Source organism: Ruditapes philippinarum, unplaced genomic scaffold, assembly GCF_026571515.1.
Source record: "Ruditapes philippinarum isolate M1 unplaced genomic scaffold, ASM2657151v2 ctg882_1_1_1_1, whole genome shotgun sequence".
NCBI classification, from domain to species: domain Eukaryota; kingdom Metazoa; phylum Mollusca; class Bivalvia; order Venerida; family Veneridae; genus Ruditapes; species Ruditapes philippinarum.
The window spans coordinates 127,017-147,155 of NW_026854959.1; the positions used below are offsets into that span (position 1 = coordinate 127,017).

The following is a 20,139-nucleotide window of genomic DNA, read 5'->3' on the forward strand; positions in this document are numbered from 1 at the left end:
GGAGTACGTCTGAGTTTACAGCAGTAATGTTACAAGAACAAACTTGATTAATCCATTTTCTAGTCTTGCTTGGTTAGAATAGAATCTCCATAATGTTCAGACATTATGAATCTTTATAAGAAAACGATGGAATCATTCAGTTTAGAAAGGGCGATTTATTCAATCAACGTAGGTATGTTTACACACAAGTCTCAGTCTGTCTTCTTTCAATCTGTAATGAATAAATGTCTATATCTGTTGATACGTCTGATGGAAACGATTTCGAGAGTTTAGTCTACAAAAGGCTTTTACTTCGGGAATTGGACGCTGCTGGAGTTTTGATTGTTGTTCCATTGTTTGTTTAAGTCTATTTGCACACTTAAAAGATGCTTCAGGCACGGCGCCATAAGTTGTTCGAAGCTATTGCCAATTAATTTCTTACTTTTTTCACTACTTTTGCCGGAAAAGAAAGAAAAATCATAATGTTTGCATTTGGATCTTCCATTGTATTTAAGATTACTGGAAACCATGTTAACAAGCATGCTAATTTAGTTGCCATGGTAACAAGAAGTCTTGCTGCATCTCAAGCGCTGGAAACAATAATTATTGTTAACTACAGACAGTAGGTAAATAAATTCTTTAAGCCTCACTTAAGACTAAAGTGTATGGTCTACTAGTAAATAGCAGCCATTATGAATGATGGCATTAGCAAATTCAATACGAACTTCATATGTCTGTACAGAGCTTTCACAATTATTGACTTGTTTCAGCTTTAATTATTTCAATTCACTCTTGAAAACTGATAATTGTGATATTTTAAATTGACTTGAAAAATGACAATTTGTTTTGAAAAGTGATATAATCTGTTGTTTATACAAATACATCACATTGAGGGCAAGTTATTAAACGCATGTTTGTTTCCAAAGTGTAGCACCTTGAAAATCACTTCCTTGACTATCATCTACATTTCTAGTCAGCCCGTTTAGCTCAATAGGAACAGCATTGATCCAGGGGTCTCCATCAGGATCCCTAGGCGAGGTTTTTTTCTGATCTTGAATGTAGAATTTAAGTGTCATTTTGTCTCTTCCGGCTGATTTAGAAAACATGTTATAGTTGTAGTCAAAAATAAGGAGAAATTAGTAAAAAAATTAGTAAAAAAAACACTTGTAAGTTGTGGTAACCATTTTGATATACGTTATCGGACAGTTAATTTCAAATAAAAGCTTCAAATGCAAGAATGGCAGTCTTTAAATGGGAGGAAGGATTCAAACATTTTATAATGCTTACCTCATATTAACATTGGACAGTTCCAAATTAAAAGCAGGGCCCAGTCCATTAAACAAATTTCACGATGAGATTAACTAATGAGAATGTTACTTTGTAAATCTTACAGTTTTCATGACTCATATTGATAAGCTCTTTAACATTGTAATGTTGAAAAAATAAAAATGTTGTAAGAAAAAAAAGCAAACATGTTTCGCAGATTATTTCCTAAAGCAATGTTATTGCTCTCATCTGCTTCGATTCTGTTTCTTCTAAAATCCCAAGTTGCTAAATTCCGTCATTTGATTTCAGGCTGACAGATATCCATGCAATTCGTGTTTCTCGGGGAAAACCTTTTCGGAAGCTCGCGAAAACGCCAAAATAAAATGAAATTGACATTCTCTGATTCCAATACGTGTAAGAAACTTGCTATGTAATTGATTATAGTGTAAGCAATAATGTACGGTGTGATTGAAACGTCCCTGAGTCATTGTTTTAATTTCGCGAGATAAACGTAAATCGAGGGAACAGGTCTTGTATGGTGATAATGAAATAATCTGTCAACGTGTCACACGACCGGCTACTTGTTGTCTTTTGTCACAATCCCTGGTATTAAACATGGCTTTGCAATTCATGGGTCGTCTTTTGTTTTTCTAGGATTGTTAAGCAGACGTTTCTTAAAGTGACAAGTCGGATATCTCTATAGACATTTATAGTGAAATTATTGATAGTAGACTTTAGTAATTGACCTATTAATTTGCTGCTGTAACAGAGTTTTCTGTCCTTCGTGTTGCATTTGCAAGAATTCAGACCTCTTAGTTTTATTCAAACAACTTTAAAGCATTAAAATAAAAAATCAATTCTTTAATTAGAACAAGAGAATTGTCTGTTGTCTAACCAATCAGTGAAGCATTTAAAATTTGATTTTAAACGTTGATAAATGAAAAAGTCATTTTCAATGATAGAATTAGCATCGATTTTTTCCCAATGATTCCTGGATGGTAGAATAAAAAATCTGCAAGAAATATGCTAATATTATTAACAGAAAGACTACAAAATCATTGGAAAGTATCAACGTGGAACATTTTATTGGCTATAAGCAAAGGGTTCAGAGGTATATTGTTACACATTAAAGTCGCTACACTTGAAAGGGTAATGAATAATTAATTCTTTTCCAATACAGACACTTCCTTATTTAGTTCTAATTGAAGTGAAGAGTTAAGTCGGCGTATTCTGCCGAGTGAACATCATTAAATGTGTAACGATATAAGTGGATTAGTGCCTTCGTGGATTTACTCAGTGTTGGAGAAGTTACGTTTGTTTTTGTGTGTTGTTTATTTTTTCTCGTACAAAATGACATTGGTTCACGGAATTAATATAGTATCAATAGGATATTACAGTCATGATGAATATGTTTATACTTGTTGGATGATTTAAAACAATGGAGTAAGTCTGGTCTAAAATATTTAACTCATTAATACTTATAACTAAGGGTCAGAGGTTGCATGAACTCATTCATTAGTACACAGCAGTGTCACTTGAATGTTTTTTGTGAGCACATGATTAATGGGTAAGAGAGCAAACATTATACCAATAAATGAAAATTGGATCAGAGGGGATCAGCCATTAATGCACTTGATGTTTTTTAAGCAGTTGACTGATCCCTGTAGTGCGGAATACTTCTCCAATGGTCACTTGAGTTACTGTCTCCATGAAACTCGTGGCTACTACTGCTTAATGAAATTAGATTGCATGTCCAGTTACGAGCTGCGAGAAAAGTAATTTTTGGTGCGAAATCTGCATTATGTAGAGAGCAGTGGTCGTGGGAATCGCGTGAATTTCCCAAGTTTAACTCGTAAGATTTGCATTAGTCACAGTTTATAAATTGAGTTTTCTACTTTGCAGATTTTTTATACTGATGGCATTGTCTACTGATTGATATAAATGCCCATCTCCTTTTATCTAGATGACTTTTTTTGTTTGGTATCTTAGTAATGGTCAGAACAAATGTGATGGTCAGTGCAGAAACGGTTTTAGATAATATCGCATGTATATAAAAGTTAAACAAAAATAATTCAGAAAGAAAATGTTATTTTAGGATCATACTTCAAACGAGTACTAAAAATTATATAATAAATTATGTTTGGAATTTTGCATAATAATATATTCCTGGATTAAATTTTTATCATGCTTCTTTGTAATGAAATAGGTAAGTCATTGGTTTATGGGAGAAAAAAAAAGTAAAAGTATAGGCTTTTTTTTTTTTAGAAGTTTAGACTATGACTTTGTGATGTGCCATACTTCTACCCACATGTTTTCAAATGATTGCTGACATTGTTTAAACATACATTACAGTGATGATGACATCATTATTTTGTTTACTGTGGTTTAGTAAGGAACAATCTGATTGGCTAATATTGTCTTTAGCCTTTTGTTTGTCCTTAATGCTGATAACTTTGTCACATTAGTGCAAAACTAACATATTTCCCTACCTTTACACTATAAATAATTAAATAGTTTGGCTCTTCCATGTGGAAAAACTGTGTACTATCATTTGCAGACAGTTTGCAGTTCGATTACAAAGATAAAGGGAGATAAGTGGAGATAAACCCCGTGTACTGAGAGAGGGATCTTAATCCTGTCTTTACATTGTCAGAGCTAAGATAAGGGGCTTAATTTAGGGGCCAACACAACAAGAAAGCATTGTTTAGGGGCTATGTAAACATTTGTCAGGTGCAAAAGTTCATAGATGTGGGGAATATTTTGGATTCCACTCTTCTTTGTGGATAAAATTTTCTGTGGATTTTAAAAGGAATTGAAAGCACAGTTTCATTTTCAAGCGTCTTGGGAGAAATGATATTAGTAAGAAATACTTGATGTGTCTTAAGTTGTTTTTAGAATAGATCTATTTTTTAAAGAAAGCTTTCAGTATTGTTTACATTAAGTGTTTCCAATGCTGTCTTTTCCATACAAAATAGAAGATGATTTTATCAGGAATTTTTATATTGTCATGGAGATGATGTATTGGTAAAATGACATTTTAGAAAACTTTCTACTTATATTTGGGTGATTGATTACCCAGGAGGAAGGTTCTACTTTTTGTGTGCAGTTTGAACAAATGTTAAGAACCGCAACAATGTTATCTTTTGTGTTGTACAATTATAACATGAATTATGTTGTTTTAGGGATGTTATTTGTCTTAGATAAAGTATTGTAAGTTTAGTAGAAAAAAAAATTAGCATTTTTTTAAACTTTCTTTTTGAAGTTGATTGATTTTGTTAAAAGATATTTTTACATGAATGGTGTTTTCCGTACAAAAAATAGCATAAGATTCGTTTTGATCTAGTTTCAATAAATTATCTCCCTTATGACTTAAAATGTCTTTTCAAGTTTTTTCTACTAAGAAACGCCCAGAAGTTTTTTGTTTTTTTAAAGATAGCTACCATTTCTTTTCTTATTATTATAATTATAATTATTATTATTATTATTATTATTATTATTATTATTATTATTACTAGGCTGTTGTTTAGTTGTGAATGTCGACTGTTCTATACTGGTTGGAGAGATAACTCCGACACTAAATCACATATTTTTTGTAATATCTTAATTATCTTCCTGTATATTTTAAATATTGAACCACCTAAATAAAGTTCAGTTCAAAGACTTTACATTACACTACAAAAAATATGTATGAAAATGAGAATTGGTACTTCTTTAAGGTCCTGAATGGGGTATACAAAACATGGTCTTTTTACCCCTCAACAGTAGATAAAGTCGACACTTGAATTTTTTAGTAAAAAATGACAGGAAAATCAGCATCGTTAATTTATTTTTACATTTTTTATGTTTTATCTATTTTTTGTTGATGTAAAAACAAGTTTTCAAAAATATTTCCCAAGTCAGTGGCCTGTGGTCAATACATTTCTAACTACCTCATTGTAATTTAGTAAAAAGAACGTTTTGAAGCAGTTTTTGCCAACGAAATGTTTCAGTTAATTGAAAAATATTAAAAAGTTTACAAACTTACAAAAAATCATCACATTCTGTCCTGCTCCTATACTTCTAGGTGACCATATGCTTTTTTGTTGAAAAACAAAGTTATAAAAATTATATTTATCAAGTGTCGGGGTTATCTATGCGTCGGAGTTATTTCTCCCACCAGTACTGATTTTTACCATGAGTTGATTTTTACCATGACTCTTGGTATGATATGTTGTTATCCATACCCAGTGCCCAGTGAATGATAAATTTCTTCAGGGTTTACAATATTTGAACACCCCACCCAACCCCATCACTCCCCGCCATTAAAAAAATCCAAAAAAAAAAATCAGAAAATTTGCTGGAAGTTTACATATCTCCTACTATTGCATGACGTATGATGTATTATGATTATATTTTGAGATACTGCTGAGAAATCTTGAGAAATTTTTACAAAAAGCATGTCTGAGATGTCCTCGCGTACATGATTGATGAGACGAAGTAATAATCATTCATTTTCTACTCATACATGTACAATATTAAATAAACATGACAATTGACCTAACTCTGGTTCATATGCTAGCGTGCTGTCAAACTTTGATCAGTCGTACATGTATCGAGGGAAGATGTTGCGAATAAATTTAATAACATGCATTGATTGCGACTCGGAGACTGCATCGTGATTTACTGCCGTATAGGTTCCCAAAGCTCATACTATAAAACGAATTTCAATACCAAATTGTGATCTGTATGCTCCGAGAAAGGCAAGATAATATACGATTAGTCGAACAATGCTATAAATGGTCTCATCTACATTCTAACCACCGAATTTTAAGCGAAGAATATTAAAATAAAACATGTCTCTAAAGTAATCTTTACATTTAAAATATACAGGATATTGTCAACATTGTTTAGGTGGATTATATCTGAACGATCAAGATGGATGTATGGTAGGTACAAAAGTCTCAAACCCTTATTTTGGTGCTGTAACACTGACAGGTCAAAACTTATAGTCAAACTATCAAACTATCAAACTATCTTACTATTAACCCTTATTATACCTCAAATTTCAATTTGGACAAAACCATTCATCATTTTTAGCTCGACTATTCGATACTATTGCAGTCACCCGAGCGTCCGCGTCGGCGTCGGCGTAACCACTTATGTTAAAGTTTTTGTAATAGTTCAAATATTTTCAAAGTCCATTGACATATGGCTTTGAAACTTTGCACACTTGTTCACCATCATGACCCAAACCTGTAGACAGGAGAAGGTAACTCTATCAAGCATTTTGACAGAATTATGCCCCTTTTTCGACTTAGAATTTGCGTTAAAGTTTTTGTAATAGTTCAAATATTTTCAAAGTCCATTGACAATTGGCTTTGAAACTTTGCACACTTGTTCACCATCATGACCCCAACCTGTAAACAGGAGGAGGTAACTCTATCAAGCATTTTGACAGAATATGGCCCTTTTTCGACTTAGAATTTACGTTAAAGTTTTTGTAATAGTTCAAATATTTTCAAAGTCCATTGACATATGGCTTTGAAACTTTGCACACTTGTTCACCATCATGACCCAAACCTGTAAACAGGAGGAGGTAACTGTATCAAGCATTTTTTTTACTATCAAGCACTAAGAATAGTCGAGTGTTGCTGTCCTACTGACAGCTCTTGTAAGGGAAGATTAGCACTGGTCGGTGCCACAAGGGTTATGCATCTGAATTGAGGAAGGCTTGCTAAAAATATAGTTATAGACTCACTTTTATTTGGTCTTTTCATACAAGGTCTTTGATTGTGTCCCCACCCAGGATTTGATACTCTCTAATAAATCAAATGTAATGTACTTTTTATAAATGTTGAGAATGTAGTTTACCATATATAAATGTCATTCTGTTCTGGTTTTCTTGCAATTAGACTAAATACGTTGAAACCTGCATGTAAACACGTCACATGTAATGAGTATTTTATCTTAAGAACAGGCTGCGTTGTCAGCTAATGTAAACTATAGAAAATGGATGGATTGTTTCAATCTGATTGCACTGAATTTGTTGAATTTCAATGCCATATGGCATTTCTCAAAATTAACACTTTCCGAAAACACACAAGAAAAAGTCGGAAAAAGCAAAAGAAAAAGTCGGAAAATGTACAAGAAAAAATCGGTGAAAAATAATGTTTTTGCCAATCAAAATTGCTGCCACATCAAATAACTGAAATGATGTTACTCTGCGATACTTGTGCGAATATTTTCTGTAAAATCTGAAGAAAGTTTGTTGATCGAATTTATAGTGGTAAACACGGTTTTTTGCTTGTTGATTAAATTTATGTAAATTTGTAAAGTGAAGGATTAACTAGATGTCAGCATATATATCCGATCTGACATTCATCATTAAATTGCTGTTAACTTGGTGTAAAATAAGATATTTGAAAAATGTGTCTAACAGCATTGAAGAAATTTTTTTATTTTTTTTTTCAATTTTCAATATACATGTAATTCCAAAGTTTTGAACACTTTACATGGGTACTTCAGTTTTATTTCTGTATTTTGAAGCCCCATAAAGAATAAAAAAATATTTCATTTCTGTACAGTAAATTTCTGCTTTGCAAGCATATTTGAATGGCATTATAGTTAATTTAATTAATAACAATATTTTAAAAAAATAATCAAGGCTTATTTAAAGCTGATGGCAGATGTTCAAAGGCAATGCTTTGCTAAAGAGCTTTGATTATGATTTACCTAATTGAAAAGAAATATAGTGCTAATAAATAACAAAAAATAATCACAGAAAAGTACATTTTGATGTCCTCATAGTACTGTGGGACAAAGATAGCATTAAAAATTATTGAAATATCTGTTAATGTTTTGTAACACATGTTAATCAGTAAAAACGCTATTCTTATCATCTGTTAATTACCTTTATTATAATATGGTAATTAAAACTTGTATTTTGTTCAAAGCAAACTGTTCTAATTGGTAATTTATTGTATTACACAACTTGGCCTCACAAGTATACCACTTGGCTAATATTATGTGCCAATGTCTTCAAATGCATTTTAATATACATCTTTTCCAGTCCCAAAAATTTCCTCAACATTCTGCTAAAAATAGAATTTATGTCTCTTTCACTTCTATTTACTGCCTGGCTTCTGATTGGCTAAAAAGTTTTTACAAACTCCAGCAGCACACTGGTGATCTGTGACAGCCAGATGCTTGCATGCTATTTATTACCTATGCATAATGAAAATTATGTTAGACCTGTAATTACATGTTTCTGTGTTAATTATAAAAGTTGGAATATTTATATGTGTGTCATAATTAGAACTACATGTATTTAATTATGCATAGAGGTATTGATTTACTTTTAGTGCCTTCGTGAATTACTTATTTAGAGATCTTTGATTGAAGCCCCATAAATTATCCTTGTGGGGTATTTTAATTGCTGATGCAATAAAATTTTGATGGACAATAAATAATCTTCAACTTGCGGTATCTATATTTTCAGATATTGGATTTATTTAGCAGAAGTGAGCAGTTTTAAAGGAATTTTCTCTGACTGACAAATAGGTAAGCTATATTATATTACTTTTGTATACTTTGTAAAATGCAGACATTCACCATAATTCTGAAATTTTGGGGTTAATAATATTAAAGTCAAATATTATCAAATTATAGCAAGAATTGTTGAAATTTGGGACTGTAAATTTAAATGCAGTCTCAAAAGCAGGGATATTTAGAGCTTTGGCTGAATTATATAATATTTTGATGTTTGTTGTTTTGTTTCAGCAGCTTTAGTCAAAATTAACATTTTGATAAATATATTTTGTAACATTGTTTTTGTATATCACACTATAATTATGCATAGGTGGACTAAAGTAACATGGAAAACAAATTTTGTCTCTATGTTGATCTTATGTAGTAGATCAGCAGCTGATCTATAATTTATGATACTTCCTGCTGTTGAATTAGTTAATTGTTTATAGTATTTAGCCCTGAATGTTTTAAATGGATTTGTCCATCTTTTAATCTGGACAAAACCATAAATAACTTTAGGTAGCATTTCAAGATATGTTTTTCATTGAAAAGTAACCTGTGCAGAAATGAACATGATTGAAGCAACTTGCATGGGTTACTTGCAGTGGATGGGTTAGATTTATTATCACAAGAACTCATAGGCTAGCTGTAAACTAATTTATTATTTAGAGAATACAGACAAAAAGTTTCTACTACGCATACAATTAAAATCTTGCCATCGGGTATATTAAGGCTTTTAAGATATAAAAAATTATTGAGTTACTCCAAGTCTACATCTTTTCAGTTTTATTGGCTTTTTTTTTTAGGGAATGGAATAAGACAATACAGGAGCCGGCATATGTTTTGCATCACATGCTGGAACTGTTAATGGTGCCGAGATGTTTGTAAACTGATCTTTGGGGTCCTCATTAACATCAAAAATTGTAGACTGCAAACAACAGGTGCAACTCTCTTATATATTTCAAACTTAACAATGTTTTCCTCTCACAAAACAAAAGTACAAGACTGTTTGCTGGGTAATTTTGTTTGCTTGTTCATTTAGCAATCGTTGAAATATTATACAGTTACTGTCGGAATATTTTTGGAGTTTCGTGCAGAATTTTTTTGCTCTCTTGAGGAGAAACACAGATGGATGGAGACTTGTTGTTTTTTTTTCAGTCTGTGCAAGAAAGTGAAATTGTTAAAATTAAGACTTGGATCTACCGTTAAATTCCTAATAAACGCCCCTCCCCTAATAAAAGCCCCCCCCCCCAGGCTTTTTGATATGGAAAAAAATCTGCTCATCAGTGGTGAACTCTTTAATTAATCCGTAATTTTATTCAAATCCTTCAGAATCCATTTTATTTCATAATAAACACAAAAATGTATCACATGAACTTTAAAATCTTAACACATTTTAATGTTATTACCAACACTTGTTAACACTAAATATACTTTCAATGATTTTTGGATTTAGGAAAAAACGTGTTGTAATAATAGCCCCCCTTTTGGAAAATGTATAGCCCCCGGGGGCGTTTAATAGGAATTTTACGGTATTTTGTAACAATTAATACAGCAATTTTTTAAACCTAACTGGGAATGAGTCTGGTGATGATCGAGAATTGGTCTGTTTACCAGACCCATGTCCCGTTTACTAGACCCTTGTCAAGAAGGGAAAAGAACACTGGTATAAATTTAGAACCCAGACTGTGATATATTTTATATTTTAAATGGACATGCATCAACAGAATGGTAAAACAATGTTTTTAAATATGCAAGAGTCAGAGAGAAATGTTAAAATAGCTTAATATTCTATTAAAATCTACCAACTTCTGAAATCCCTTGTCTTGTGGGCTTGGGCTCATGCTTCTCTAGATGTTAACAAAAGTTAAGTAGAGTCTATGCAAGCATGGCTTTTTACATGGCATTTGCTTGTCATTTATTTTGCCTCCCAAAAGTTAAAAATGTATAATTCTTTTCCTTTACTTTATTAAGATGTCACAAGAATAAACCAAAAAATACATAGAAATTTGTACAAGAGCAATCATATTTTATGGAATTTGAGGCTTAAAAAAACCACTTCTTTTGTGAGATGAAACTCAAAAAGTACTGGGTTTAAGATAATCCATTTATTACTGTAATAAGATGCATCTGTTTGATAAAGAAGAATAAATTTGTCTGTAGAAGAGAGGTCTGAACTTGCAGACTGATACCATCAAACAGAAGTTTAAAATAGTTGATGATTAGTTGGATTTGTTAATAGGTAATCAATAATGTGACAGCAGGTGTCTTTTGATTTATAACAGTTGAAATTGATCTTTTTGATATTCTACTGTAAAACAAGAGAAAATTATGAATTGTTTATGTCAGTTTTGATAAACGAAGATTTTAAGAGACATATTCAATCATAATCGATTGATTGCACAATATATTCTGCAATACGAGGATTAAATTCATAACTCGCGTAACTCTTTCGAATTAAAGTATGAAATTATCCCAGTGTTGCTTTGAGCTTTTGAATTATGATTACATTTCCACGGCAATGCCCATTTTGTTTTATATCGTTAATAGCCAGCTATAGTTATTAGCTATTTATCATTTTTAATAGGCTTTGATGGAAAGCATATGAATTACTGGATGTGTCAGGAAACCCGTGTAAATTCTATGATTTTAAATTCTAGGGCCACAATATTTATAAAAGATGGCAGTCAATCTCCTTTTATCACAGATTTATCTCCCTCATTTGTTGAATTGTTTTTACATTCTAGCTTTGTAAATATTTTTCTTGGCTAAAGTTTTTATCGGGGAAAGTAATGGAAACTAAATTTATTGACAGGAAGTGAAGGGATTAAGCCCATAATGCATCACTGATGTTTAAAACGAGTTCTAAGGGGATGGTAAATAAACGGAAAATGGATTCCATTGATTACTGATTAGATTAATTTCTTTCGAATGACTAAAAGTTTTTGTATGTTCAGGCAAGTGGATTTGTTATTGAACATTTGTATTATCAGTATTACTGTATGTATAGGTGGCCACTCAGAATTTGTAATGTCAAAATTTGAACAGGAAGATATATATTTTTCTCTGTATATTATTAAGGAAATATTTATTTTTTTTTTTGTTAAGGGGGGATTTTTTTTTTTTGCCAAATGATTATAATATCATGGATCAAGAGGGAAAAAAAAAAACATTTTGCCCAACTTTATCATATCAGTAAAGAAAATAATAATGTACTCTATTACTTTTAGCAGGGCGGAGAGGTTTAATGAAATTTTGGCACCATTTTGATATTATATGACACCCACCCCATGCCTTATCTCTGTATCAGAAGACTTTTCGTGAACTGACACTTTGACTGGTGAAAGGGTGTAAAAGTGAAATAAATTTCTTAATCATCACTTGCCAACATGTTGCTTATTATTTTTATCAGCAAACACGTTCTCGGCAAAGACTCCTGTCTAGATCAACAGATCATAAAAGGGGAGATAATCTGTCCCCTATGAAAGTTTTATGGGTTATAATTTGTATGTTAAGTGGTCACATGGGGTTGTTTTATTAATTGGAGTGGGTGCGATGGTATTATTTTTGAATTAGGCATGGACCAGATATGTTCCATGAAAACAAATAACTGTCATCCAATAGCTTTGTAAAATTAATGTACTTATATTTTACAATGCTTGTTTACCCTGTTGTCCCCACTAGTCTTATATTTTACAATGCTTGTTTTCGCTATTGTCCCCACTAGTCTTATATTTTACAATGGTTGTTTTCCCTATTGTCCCCACTAGTCTTATATTTTACAATGCTTGTTTTCGCTATTGTCCCCACTAGTCTTATATTTTACAATGCTTGTTTTCGCTATTGTCCCCACTAGTCTTATATTTTACAATGGTTGTTTTCGCTATTGTCCCCACTAGTCTTATATTTTACAATGGTTGTTTTCCCTATTGTCCCCACTAGTCTTATATTTTACAATGGTTGTTTTCCCTATTGTCCCCACTAGTCTTATATTTTACAATGGTTGTTTTCCCTATTTTCCCCACTTGTTCTTTGTAATCTTTTCCCCATACTTCGATATTTTGTTTAAAAATTGCTGTATTTTCTATATTTTTATGTAGTTATAACAAATAAAAATAAATAGTTTAACTTAAAACTATTTTTAACATAAATTTGACCGCATTGCTGCATTGTCAGATTTTAACTGCCCATTGTTCACCTGTATATTTAGTTTTCTGAAACCGGACTGTTGAAGGTAAATGCGTAAATCCAAACATCTGGTGAGATCACAGGCTATCATGTTTAAAGGATATTTGTGTTTTCCTGCCCATTAAAATTTCAAATGTGTTATGACAGAGTCTGTAAATTTGTTCAAAGCATGGAAAGTATTTGTAAAGTGAGCAAGATATTTGTTTTTGAATCCTTGAATGTTTGAGACAGTACTGTATGCTCTCTAATAAATGAGACAATTACTTATGGAACTGCAAGACGAAATTCCAGGATGCATTGCCGCATATTTTGAGAAGAAATTATAATAATTCTCTTGAACAATAATTGTATGTCCAGGCTTAGTATTTTAGCAATAGCATAGCATAGCAATTAACATATGAGTTAGAAAGGTGTCAAGAAAATAGCGGAAATTAAATTCCTTGCTATTTCTCAATATTCAACCATATAATTCATAAAATTGTTTTTCATTATCCAAATTATGTTCAATAACAAAAATATTAAATCAGCAAAGTTAAACAGATTTGCTTTAATCAGAAATAAAAATAGTCCCAATGGTTTTGAAAAATCATTATCATAGGAAAAAAAATCAGCGGTCATTAAAGATCCTGTATGTTTTGTGATTGATATTGTTACTGTCTGTATACCACACTTGCAAAAAAATATATATGCATATAATTATGCAAGTAAAACAATTTTCAAACATCGAAGAATATGTAAAATGTGTACTGCAAATATTTAAGCACATTATATTTAATCAATAAATATTATATGCATTCATTTCTTATTAGAAAATTTGACTTAGAATTTATAGAAAATAAATTTCTAATTATCTCCCTTTATTTACATGAAATATTAAAATCGTTAATATCTTTATAAATAATGCTTATTGGAACTTACAATATTGACAAATCTTAATTTGAGCATCATATTTATGAAATAAAACCATGGAAAAAATGTGTTACAGGATCTTTAAGGATTATTATGGTAGTATATAAAAGAACCAATAAATACCATATAATGTTTGCCTATTCTGTACCATAATGGTTACTAACTGTTAAGTCAACATTTAAACTTTTCAAATTGGTTTTTGAAATCGAACTAAAATACGTCTTTATTTGGTTAATGTAGTTTCCGATTTTACATGATTTGAAAATTGCTTTATATATAAACAAGATTGGTAGAAATAATTGCCCTTTTAGTGTATACCATTTAAGGTGATTTTGGAATTTTCGATATTATCCTTGAGAGTGTTATAGTGCAAGGACGTAAAGTTTTCAAGATAAGTTTTGTGATGTATATATATATATTTGATAGAGATATCATAATCAGATGGATATATAATATAATACAAACAGGTAATCAAAATTGTTTATGAAAAACTCTGATGTGAAAAACAGTATTATTCTTGTTTTGTCATACATGGCATAAACATTATGGTTTCTTAAAAAAAAAACCACAAAAATAAAAAAGACCTTAATGATTCATCATTACTTTCTGTTTCAAATTTCTGATTTAATCATATGATCAGGGGCTTTATCAAGAATACAATAAAGTTCCTATTGTTTATCCAAACTTAAAACACTGCTGTATTTTAATCTTGGACTTCTTGATATGATTAGTGGGCTGTTTAAAACTCTAATAATTAGAGTTGGATAGTCAAGTCAGTTGGCATGAGCATGTCTTTATTTGGTAGCCTAAGCCTTCTTGTTTATCCCTTTTCGCTGTATCAACTTTGACCATTTGTGGATGACAGGTCAAAATATGAATAGAAGTTACAAAATTTTGATACCTGAGAAATTATAAACAAAATGAAATGGATTGTTATTCTCTTTAAAAGTTTTCAATAATTCAAATGTAAACTTGCAGCTTAATAATTGTCATGAGTAGCTTAAATTTATCAAATACTGCTGCCAAAAAAAATGAATTTATTTCATTATCAGTTAATTTTGTTTCATCCTTTTTGCAAATTTCTTTCAACAATCAGAAAAAAGATTGCATGGTAAACAATACTCTGATCATCTTTTTAATGGACAAAAATTGTATGGTTCCTATTTTGGTTCTCCAAGCATTTAATTTCTGTCGTTGACTTATGCATTAGATTAGGAGAAAACGAGAATGAGGAGAAAAAGTTTAGTTTTCTGTTATATTCACAATTTCGTAGAGCAGTCTGTTATTGCTGATTGACCTGTCTTCACTTTTTTATTATTCTCTCCGGATAATTATAGTAATTTCATTGCAAGGCAGAGGGAAAAAACTGCACGAGAAACATGCTAAAAATGAGCAGAGCGAACTGACAGCAGACTGGTACTCAAACACCATGTTTTATCGACAGTCGTAAATTGGTATCTTGTTAGTGAGTTACCAATCAATGAAGTCGGATTCCAGTAACTAACTAGTTGTTGCCGTTCTTTAACAACACATATTTTTGTGTGTTTCTGAAACATTTTTTTTCTTCGTCATCATGGTGTGTGAACAAATTGCTAGCTTCCGTTCTTGTACGTGAAGGAATTTATTTTAGAATTTGTACATTTCTGATGAAGGGTGTGATTATTGCTGACAAATGTTTTAAAAGTATGAAAGGCGTTATTGTATTGTACCATTAGCTTCAATGCCGCTTTCGTCGTAATAAACAACCTCATCATCATCACAGTTGTCATCAGTCATGTTGCTCTCATTCTCCAACCCATCATCTTTCTTTGTTTCATTATCGTAATCATTATTGTCATTGTTTTCTTGACATTTGTCATCATCATGTTCAGGGGTCAGATTAGCATGTAATTTGTTATTGCCAATTTTAGTTTAACCAAAAACTTAAGATTTCCTTATTGTCTTTAATGGATAGTTTTTAGGCTGCGAGTGAGTTACCTGGAAATTATTAGCTTGAAGCTGTTTTGATAAAATATTATCATTGATCATCATTTTGTTGTTATCATCATAATTAAAACTTTTTCTCGTCAATAACTGATGTCATAAATATATAAAACCTCTAAAAATTGAGGTAACTTTCGTTAATTCTATGGAATGAAAGCTATATTACTTATGGGAGTACCACAAATCAAGATTTCTTCAGACTTTTCAAGGTTTCAGATCCAATTTATTTTCGCAAATGTCGATAAACCGGCTTGTCTGTTTTCAATAGTTTCCTCCGCACAAAGAGTATGTTTGTTTATATAGAAAACTATAAAAAGAAATAACTTGTAAGACATGAATATACTTTATTACATGAGAAGTACTTCTGATAGTTTGCCAGGGTAGTTTGATCAAATATATATGTTCACTATTACATCAAGTGTTGCCTTTGAATTAATCCCACATCTCTTATAATTTTGTCAAGTAGTTTCACTTTGCTGGTTCCTTTGTGAATTACTAACTGGATCCTGGCTTCTTGGAGATAAGTTTCCCCGATTTCTGGATAAATTGTTTAATTCTGTTGAATTCTTTGCATTGTTCTTGATACAAAAATGTCAGGTTTGTTTATAAGTTTGTTTGTATAAAGTGAATTCTTAGAAATTTTTCATGTATTTTACTTGGATTTGATTGAAACATGTCGTTTTTTTTGTTTCTCTACAAATTGTTGATAGATATTTTCCGGAGATGATATTGTACAATTTATTTAGGCTGAATACAAATACAAAAACTGAAATTGGAATTTCTGTGAACTGCTGCGAATCAGACATCCAAACTTGTAGAAGGTTAGAAATTGCAACAGGAGTGTTCCATGTTGAATGATTTTTGAGACTTTTGCTATTTCTTTTTCTATGTGTGCAGTAAACGTCTCGCGGAATAAAATTAATGATAGAAAATAGAATACTTTTTACATTTGAAGTAAGGTGTTGAAAGATGTTTTTCAAGAAGGCTGGTATTGAATGCACATTCCTGTTTGCTAGGCTGGTCTTATCAGGGCTATCTAGAAATGCATGAAGGTGTTCCAAGGTGTCTTCTTTCACAGCTGGATAATTGGTATTTATCTAGATATTAGATTTAGGCATGCTTTCATCTCCTAGTGCCTGTAATATGCTTCCTGTCTACATTGTTGACATGATACAGCTTTATTTCCCTCTCATACTGTTAATATTTAACTCTTCTCCTTCAAGTTACACACTAAAATTACAAAAATTGTGAAAACTTGTTACATAAAAAGATATTACAATTTCAAGTGGTGCTGTATTAAAATGGTGTGCGTACAGGTAAAAGCCAAATAACTTTACATTTTGCCATAATAAAGTAACTCCGAAATTAAAGATATTTGGGTTTTTCCCAGCTTATCCATAGGTACAAGTTACAGCTTTCAAAAATAAGCACAACCAGTTTAATAATCTATTGTGACGGGCAGTGAAGCTATGATGGTAAAAGTTTGTTTGTACCTTTGGATAAGATGGGGAAAACCCACATTTGCCGAGAACCAGATGACATCTTTTTGTTTCCAATTTTAAATTATGGGAAACAAAAATAAACAATAATTAACTCACATGGCCCACGTTTATTTCTATAAATATCCTCTGTAATTTATTGGTAATGTTCACTTGACATATATTTTTTAACTACATGATTTCAAAGTCATGACTATTTTCTGGATTTGCTAGCTGATTCTAAACTTTTAATATTGAAATGAAATTTTTGATTATGTTTACTTAGTTTTTACCTTGTTTGAAAGCTTGTGAAGCACATTGTTTATTTGCAGTAATCGGGATACAAACTGGGGTTAAATTTACATTGTTAAACGTCTCAAAGATGTTAAGAGTTTTTTTTTACAATCAACAAAATTTACTTCTTTAAATTGAGACATTACTTTGTTTTTATATTTTTGAATAGTTTTCAAAAATATGAACGGCATTTTGTCTGGTTTTACACCCGCAAATGAGCGTTATTCCAGCTCATTATTAGGGATAAAAATAGAAATAGGCAGAGATCTTCGCAGCAATTGTATGAAATATGAATTACTCTCATAGTCATAATAAACATCCCGGTGATGAATTTAAGAAAAACATTTTTATTTCGGAATTCTCACATTGCAATCAACAAAGTTATGTAATCTTTCCATTCATCGCGAGTTTTGTCGAGTGAGTCAGGCAACGAAATTAATGCTTTTAATGACATTTGCAGAATTGGAGAGACGCAGATGTAAAAGGAAATCAGTGATATGATTTTCTATATCTTTTGAAGTCTGAGACCGAGAGTTCATTGTTACGCAGTAACGTAATTGTGTATTTCATTGAGTTACGTCAATGTTGCTGCGAACAATCGCAATAGGTGTTAATGTCTGAGGCAAAAGTGAGAATCGTAAATCGGAGAATAGAATTATTTGTAAGTCGGATTTTTTTCATACATTAAAAAAAAAGCAATGACTTCCGTATGGATAAGGGTTGATTGAGAATATGCGTGTTAATTTGTAACCCGAGTAGATTGATAGTAATTAGATGGGAAAATGTATTGATATAGAAATTCAATGACGTTCTCATCAGTTATATCATCTTTTACGATTTACTATTTTCAGTGTAAATTGAACATGAATAATTTTATTGTAATGCTCAATAGTAAAGAAAGCATGAAGCTTATTTGAACAGATCACGAGTCTTTTCCCCCGGATTTAACCAGTACTGGTGTCAAATGAGGCAACATGGTCATTGACTGTAGGACTTAGAAACCACAAACCTTCGATAAAGAGGAAGCCACTTTAGGCACTAGGCCAGCACTTGTGTTTCAAGTGTGATAATTAGTTTAGTTAAACTTTGAACATATCATATTGCTCTTACTTCTAATATCTTATTATTTAATATCATAATGATACAATAGAGGAAATAATGTTAGACAATTAAATTCTGTTGCCAACTTATCATATTGTAAACATAAACATCATAAGTGTTAAAACAGTTATGTTTTTCATATATTTTGCCATTTTAATGTCATCTAAGAAGGTTCAATAAAAAAGTTATGAGTTTGGTTTTGATTATAGTATAAGATTATGAGAGACTGATCTGATTGCGTAAAGATTAGATGATGGTGTGATACTTCAAATAAAAAGATGACTTAAGGAAAAAAATATCATTGGTGTAGAAAATCTTCACATCCTTGGTAACATTTGAGAATCAGTTATCATTTTTCTAGTGGAGGCCCAGCAGAGATGATAGAGGGTATGGGCAATAAATATGATCTATAAAAGATATAAATGTCAAATCATATGGTGTGCAGTCAATGATATAAATACGACCACAAGTAATAAAACGGAAATTAATGCATTGATAGATGTAAAGGAACACTTCAATTAATTTAGGTATAAAGTAATTTCTAGAAATTGGATGGGATTTTTTTGTAGATTTTTAGGGATTAGTGGTAAAGATATATGGAGTATCTTTTGGTACGGGGACCGAAAGATGGAAATGGTTGGCACGATGTTGGTGGCTTCAGGAATCGGAAATTACAGAATTACGTATCAAGTGCAAGCCAATAAAGACTAAGTGTCATGGCTCGTAAAAAAAAATTCCCGTTATAATCTCTGTAAATTCTAGTTACTCTCAATCTTGAGAATTATATTTTATTTTCTCAGAAGTTGTAATTGGATTATTAGACATACACAAGTGCTGCCAATCTTTGTCTTGGTAAATTGGTATGATTTTAGAGACATCGCTCTAAGCAAGATCAAAGAAATAGCTGTAACGATATCATAATTATAACCAAATAATTATGGATGATCAGTTTAAATTGCCTGTAATGGTAATCTATGATTGTTTGAATTTCTTTGAAGGCGGTAAACGTACAAGCTATTATAAGACATTTTTGTAGAATTTAAGTAAAACTTTATAAAATATATTTAGCATCGTCATGGAATTAACCTGTTGAATTTGTGTCATTTATTTACCCAGCTTTGAATTTGGAAATAGACCTTTTAATGCTTATTAATTACTTTCAATTAATGAGTTAAATAATGACACTTTGTTCTACTTTTCTTTAGGAATGAAAATTAAAAACTTGGATAAGATAGCAGTAGTCAGAACTTTTTTAAGTGTTTCAAAGCACCAAGTTCTAACAATATTTAAGCATTTCAAAAACATGAAGTTCAAAGTATTTAAAGGGGTTACAAAGCACAATTTTCAAATTATCGAATTAGTATTTTCTTTGTCAGTCAAAAAATTTTTTTTTGTCTATTTGTCTTTTATTTTTTCTGTTGACCTTAGAAAAAAG

At 31.2% G+C, this 20,139-nt stretch overlaps 1 long non-coding RNA gene across 1 annotated transcript in view; it reads left to right on the forward strand.

Moving 5' to 3' along the window:
- LOC132741619 (uncharacterized) overlaps nucleotides 1–8,788 on the forward strand; it is a 76,903-nt gene extending 68,115 nt beyond the window's left edge. Inside the window, exon 3 of the long non-coding RNA XR_009627306.1 lies at nucleotides 8,723–8,788. This is a non-coding gene — a long non-coding RNA (uncharacterized LOC132741619). The remainder of the gene's footprint in view (nucleotides 1–8,722) is intronic.
- Nucleotides 8,789–20,139: the final 11,351 nt, after the last annotated feature.